General features: G+C 37.6%; 1 long non-coding RNA gene across 1 annotated transcript; it reads right to left on the bottom strand.

Annotated features, from left to right (window-relative positions):
• Positions 1-4976: 4976 nt before the first annotated feature.
• Positions 4977-6422, bottom strand: LOC138105790 (uncharacterized). The gene is made up of 3 exons (XR_011148691.1): positions 5419-6422; positions 5262-5338; positions 4977-5051 (listed from the first exon to the last, which is right to left on the bottom strand). It is a non-coding gene; the product is annotated as an uncharacterized lncRNA (long non-coding RNA).
• Positions 6423-7034: the final 612 nt, after the last annotated feature.

Genomic DNA, 7034 nt, shown 5'->3' with positions numbered 1-7034 from the left:
TAAGTACATAGATAATTAAAACTTAATTTTAACTAGTGACAATACTTACTCTAAATGTAAAACCTTGGCCTTCCTTCCATCATACACCTATTGAATTCTTCACTGTCTTAGTCATAAATCATAAACATTGATTTTGATGATTGTGGCCCAGATATTTCTATAAAGTAGGTATGAGCTAATTGTTTATAAAATAATGAAAACACATGAATATTTACAGAGATTCAGTGTTTGGTTTAAGTTAATGAGAAATAATTTAAAGCTTCTTATGGGCAGGTATAAACAAATAGGCCATAACTGATAGAGTAACTGTTGATGGTTCAATCTCAGAAGTGACTTTTTAAGTGAGAGTGCAATGAAGGGTGGCTTTGTGTTCTTGTGGAAAGAAACTAGGAGGGGGGCACTGAGGATAACTCAAGTACCCCCAGTCTAAAGAATGGGACTGATAGTAGCTACCAAGAGTAAGCAAAGAAAGTCTGTACAGCTTTAAAAAGAAAGGAGCTGATAACAAAGGTTACTGGGCACAAGAAGGCAGAGAAGAACACTCTTGATTGCCAGTAACAAGTTAAAACCCTAATCTCTATTGGGACAGGAAATGGACATTTTCACAGACTCGTAGTGAAACTGACGTGTTCTTCAAGTCTTTGAAAGCCAATTTAAGCCAATTTGAAGCCAATTTAAACCTACACTAGGCCTTTCCCTTTGGAGAGGCAGATCTGTCATGGAATCTGACACAGTATCAGGCAGAAGTATGGTCTTTTAGAGGATGCAGGTGAATTTCTTCATTGGTAACCACCTTCTGCAATCTTCCGTAGTAGCAGGAAAAAGGGTATTTAATGGTCTGGGTTTGACATTCTGCATATTCACTTTTCAAGCAGCTCCTAACTACCAATGGGAAAACTCCTTGCATAAACGGGACAGCTCAGATGTTCTACAAATCTTTCTCCTATGCTAAAACAAAACTCATTCTAAAAATGTTACCATGGTACTCTGTAAAACAATCTGACATTTGAGCTGCAGCTTTTCCAGGGGCAGGAACAAAGTTTTGCTCAACTAAAGCCAAGCTGACCTCCATACCATGGTTACTTGTGTATCTACTAGGCAACTAGGAAGGCAACACACAGAATTCTGTAAATAATTTCATAAAATCTAGTTTGGATTTAATATCCAGACAGATTAACCCAGCTGGCCTAAACTGGTGTGTTCCTTTCTGTCTCTTGAATGAAGATGCTGCATCATGGCTGAACGTGAGGACTACCTGCAATCAGTCTTCTTTTGGGTGATCTCCTTCACACAGAATAGTGACAATTTGGTCATTCTGTGAGTTTTTAGATTAAATCTAAAATGCACAGAATGCCTATCCATTTCCTCCCCCTAGGAGGCTTAAATAAATCTGGCAGAGCAAATTCAGGCACAGAGGTCCCTTCCTCTTTTACAGAGAACACCCAGCACTCTGACAGGGTAGGAAATGGGTGGTTTCACAAGCTGACCCAAATTGCTCTGTAGCTCATTATAGCTGATATACCACATCCACTCTTATTTGCAAGTAATTTGCAATCTATTTATGTTTATAAGACCTTAATAAAAAACCTGAGCTATGCTTACATGAAAATCCCCAATAATGCCTAGATCAAAATCCTTTTTTTCTTGAGGTTTTTCTCTTTTAAAATAATCCAGAAACCCTCATTTCCTGTAGTAAATTACACAGTAGTTAAATATATGAAACTGAGAGCAATTTAGGACATCTCACAGATGCTCTGCTCCAAAGACTGCAACTAATCCTGTGTAACCGACTTCCACATTTGTTCCAGACTCCCACAAGAAGGTGCACACCCACTTTTGCTTCTCATGCTCCTAGGGCCAGGGGGAGGCTGGGGACCTTTTCTGTACTCTTCCTACTGGATTCACAACATGTTTGTGGTTTTCTAGTATACTGATCACAGAACAGAGCAACCAAGACATCAAAACACAAGTAACAAACTACTGCCAACATCTCGGCTTCCCTCCTGCTACCCAGCTGACCCTCAGTGACAGAAATTTGACTGCTGCAAAGCATGGTCTTGTTCAGAGTATGTGCTGCAATGTTATGAATTAAAAGCTATCCCAACTTCTGTAACACAGCTAGATGCCAGGCAAAATAAATAAATAAACCAAAAATCACAACCCCGCAGTCTGGTTTTGGTCTAAGAAGTGTTCTAGCTCCAATCTAATTTTTCCCATAACCATGAGCAGCCCAGTGCCCTGTGATGAACACCCTGTGATAAGATACTGGCCAGAAGAAAATAAGAGTGTTATCAGGATGTTCATCTGCAATAGGAATGATAAAAGGAAATGAAACTTGAAAGGCACAGGGGAAACTGGCTTGTTTAAGCTGGTTTTGAATGTTAAGGGACAAGAGTTTAAAAATTTTCAGTGGCTTCTTGGCTTTGTACCCATCACAGAGGTAAAATACTATCTGCCTTTGCTGAGCAATTCTTAAGCCACAGGACTTCCACAGGGTTTTATGAAGTAGGGAAGGAGAGAGTGGCAGAAGCCACTGGTTCATGGTTCTCCCAGTTTCTAGTTGCCTGAGCAGAGACAATCACACATACTTCCATTGCTTTCCTGATTTACTATAGGAGAAGGCATAGCTGCTACAAGAATGTCCTGTAACAGGAGATGTAATATCACAAAGATTCTTCCTAAATCTTTTGAAATACAGAGTTTACAAAAAACTTGCAAAAGCATATTAAAAAGAAAAACCTCCCAAAACCTGGCCACGTGCTCTCTGCTAGCTACAGCACATAGTAGCAAAACTTAGGACAACTCCCCTCTCCACCCCATTAGTATCACCTTCATGTTTTCCAGCAAGAGCAAAGGGAGAGCACAGTCTCAGAGATGAAGAACTATGAGGGAAGGGCAGGGTGTGGGAAACAGAAGTGTTTAACAGAATGGTTTTTTGGGTTCTTACTTCATGTTGCAGAATTTGTCCATCCTTGATGGCTAGATTAGCAAGAACTGAATTTGAAACAAACCTGTTTAAGGTTTGCTAAAAAGTTAATCCTTACTGAAATGGTTCTGAGGTAACAATTTTAGAGCAATTATGTCAGTTCTTGGGCTATCCAATTTCAGCATTGCTAGACAATAATTTAATCATTGGTAGAATCATCCAAGAAAATACAGCAGTGGAAAGGTGCTTCTCTTGACTGAAATTCATCCTTTTGATTATGAACAATCCAGTTCACAATTGTTAAAACTTGGTGTTAGCCATGTATTTTATAAAATAATGTTTTCTTTTGACATCCAACTCGTTTACTAACACAATCAGCAAAAGCAGCAGCAGAAAATTCTTTCTGTGTGCTTTTCCAGTAAAAAGTGCATGTGAAGATGCACACCATTACCACACTTCGATTTTTTAGCAGGGTATGTTGTCATATGCAGTGGGTAATGGTTTTAAACTGAAGGGGAGAGCAGGTTTAGATGGGATATTAAGAACAAAGACTTTTACAATGAGGGTGGTGAAACACTGGAACAGGTTGCCCAGAGATGTGGAGGGTGCCCTATGCCTGGAAACTTCAAGGTGATGTGAAATGGGGCTCTGAGCAACCTGATCTAGTCAAAGGTATCCCTTTGGTTGGAACTAGATGATCTTTAAAGGTCCCTTCCAGCCCAAACTGTTCTGTAATTCCTGCAGATCCCAGTCTATGCCCTCTCACTTTGATAACCTGATGACTGCTGCTTAGTTGAGTGTTTCAGCTGATTCTACAACCCTACAACTGTGATTTAATTTAGATCCCATTTCCTGGAATTGTTTATTGCAGCTGCACGGCAGAACAGCACAAAAGCCTTACTAAACTGAAATGACATTCACTGCTGTCCACTTACACACCAAGCAGGCCACACTACTGAAGGAATTTAGATCAGTTTGATACTGTTTGTCCTTGACAAAATGTTTTGTTCTATTACTCCAGAGCAGAATAGGGAGGAGATTTCCAAGAAATTCTCTCCACTAATTTTGTGTACTTACTTGTACCTTCTTTTATTCCTTTTACAATGGCAGACCTTGATAAAAAAAACCAGCATTCTGTACTTGTATCACAAAAGAACTGTAAAGTCACACATTTTTAAAAGATCAGGACTAATGGAACAATATGGTCAGAAGTTGGCTTTTTTTTGTTGTTCAGATGCTTTAAAAAAAAAAAGTTTTAAAATTTTCCGCACTCATCACTTTAAATGTCAAAAAGAAATAGAACAACATTCAGCAGTGCTGTGAGGCAGCAAAAATATCCCTTCAATGCAAATTGTAGCAACTTAGAAACTGTTTTGTTATCCAATTTGAGGTATGTTGTTACAAACTCCATGGAATTTCTGTAAGTAGTTTAATTCCTTTTTTTTTAAACTATGCAAATCTTCTACAGATTTTTAAATTAACATTCATATCAATAGGTAAAGAATTCCTTATTTCATATCTGTGAATTAGTTATACTACTTTTATCTAAAATACTAAAAAATACATTTGCAATAGGTACTTTAGTGGCTGGCAAACATGAAACTCTACACATCACTAAATGTTAATTAAGGTGAACACATTTCATATCCCTCATTATCATGAGGGATACAAACTGGAGATATCATTATTTGTGTACACATTCAGGGAAAACAAGATAAGTAAGTGATTATTCAAAGTTCAGGTTGAAGTTCTCAATCTGCATAAGCATTTCCTGTGGATTAGAATACGTGGTGCACAAGAAATGTTGTTTGAAATTGAAAGTACTGACGTGGTTCTTGCAGTTCTAGGGTCTCAACTAAATTGGAAGAGAAAGCCCAGCAGCAATAAAAAAACAGCCAGGCAAAACCCTCCCTTCCTGCTGTATCCTACTTCATCAATAACTAAAACCAGCAATCAGACAGAGAATGCAGACTATTTACTGAAGAAATCATATTAATAATGGGGTTAATGAATTGTATACTTCGATGTCCACAAGCATCTTCAGGGTGCAACAGACTAACACGTTCAATAGGAGACTCAAGGCTTCTACTGGAACATACTGGTTTTTACCTCCCAAATGCCCTTCCTTTAATGACAAAAAATTGACATCAATTAATAAAAACCTGTTGAGTGCTCCAATTAAAAAGTACATAAACTCATAATTACATACTGATATTTAATTCCAGAGTGCTAACATGTCTTTGCATGCATTGCTCTCCCCTGTTTGGCCTGGGTAGGTGCTTATGACATGAACTACTCAACTGAACTTGATATAATTATTAAAACATTATTTTACCTGCTCAGAGCAATTTCACCTTCACTTGTCTTCTTCCAGGCATAGAACATTCATTCTTTGTTGATATTTTGAGTTAGCTAAAGTAAGGAAAATTTTGTTCAAATATCAGAAATTCATTTCAGAATAAGCACACAGAATATGAAATAAAGCAGGATACCTAATTTATTTGGCCAACAAAGTTCACATCTGTTATGCTACACTGATGTTCAGATTGCCTCAAATTAAGCAAAAGGTCCACAAGAGCCCTGCAAAGAAAAGAAAACCAATTAGAGATACACTGCATGTGAAAACACTTCTCAGAAATTATCAACTCACCTTTTCCCTTTGATCTTTTACTAGAAAATTTTAACCTGCTACAAACATGTAGCTTAGTTTTTAGCTTAGATTACTAAGTCTAGTAAACTTTAGTTTAGTTTTAGTTTTAGTTTAGTAAACTTAGTTTAGACCTCAGGTGTTGGGTCTGCATGAACAAGATGGGAATTTTAGGTAGGGACAAAGGTTTTGGGCTTGCTTTTTCCCCCCCAAGGTTTTACATTTTGCATTCTAGACCTACTCCACCTACTTATGGCTAAAATGTATTGATACTGATTGGTATTGATATTACATATATATGTAATATCAATACAGAGTGCATTTCAATGTTTGCTCACGTGCGAATCAAGGAAAAATAATCTTCGAGAAAAATCTTGCAAATGGGAACATTTTTCTTGATTTCTACACGATTATGCAACATGCATAATTTTCTGTAAGTTCCCAGGAAAGTTTCTAGATGCAGGAAACCTTTTCATGATGATCATAGTTTAGTTTTTCATCATAAATTCTAACCCGTTTGAAAACTTTCTATGTCCTTGATCAGATCAGAGATCTATTACATTACTTTCATGGAAGTGTTCACATGCAGGTGGAACAAGGGAGAGGCACTTCAACACAGCAGAGTTGTCATACGATATTTACTGTAAATTCAGTGTTAGAAACACAAAAGCTGGCTTCATGATGCAGCCTGAAAATACCGAGTACATCACTTCCATGCAGAGTTTTGTGGGTTCTGACAGACTCTGGCTTTCTAATTGTTGGTCTCAAATGTGCTCTTAGTCAAACAGATGTTGTACTGGCAGTAACTATAATGAATATAATCAATGAATGTTGCAGGTCTGATCAGTGTAAACTTAGAACACCTTATTTTCTGAAATGAGGTGCAGGTTTCTTGTCCTTGGTATTCGTGTGATCTATTTGATTATTTACCTGTGATTCTACACAAGCACAGTGGCAGAGAGCAGGTGTGTTTATAACTGTGCCAAGCAGGACCTGAATCCTGTTGTACATTGCACCCCCATTAGGAAAATGGGCACCAGCCAACAGTGATACCTTGGAAGGGAATGTTCAGGAACGCTGATGTAATTCTCACAATCTAATTATAATAGATATAATTAATAAGTGACTGTATTTCCGCAGAAATTATCCCAAGATGCTGCTTTGTTGTATGGACTAAATAGAAATTGTCTTAAGAGACTCATCAGACTTTGTTGTACTTAATACCAGACACCTATAAAATGTGTATAAATTACTAAAGATGCTAATTCAAAAGAAACATTTTGTGAACATAGAAGTTCGGAACTTTCTAAGTGATCTGAGACAATGGTTTAACTTTTCCAAAAGTTAACCAAAACCACTCAGGAGTTCCATTCCCTAGAGGTAATGTTGATTTATTCTCATTACTCACAGAGAGCAGTGGTTTATCTCCCACTGCTATAAGAGGTACACTGGCATCTACTG

Source organism: Aphelocoma coerulescens, chromosome 2, assembly GCF_041296385.1.
Source record: "Aphelocoma coerulescens isolate FSJ_1873_10779 chromosome 2, UR_Acoe_1.0, whole genome shotgun sequence".
In the NCBI taxonomy this organism is placed as follows: Eukaryota; Metazoa; Chordata; class Aves; order Passeriformes; family Corvidae; genus Aphelocoma; species Aphelocoma coerulescens.
Note: the sequence above shows the minus strand (reverse complement) of the source record. Positions and strands in the feature narration are given on the sequence as shown.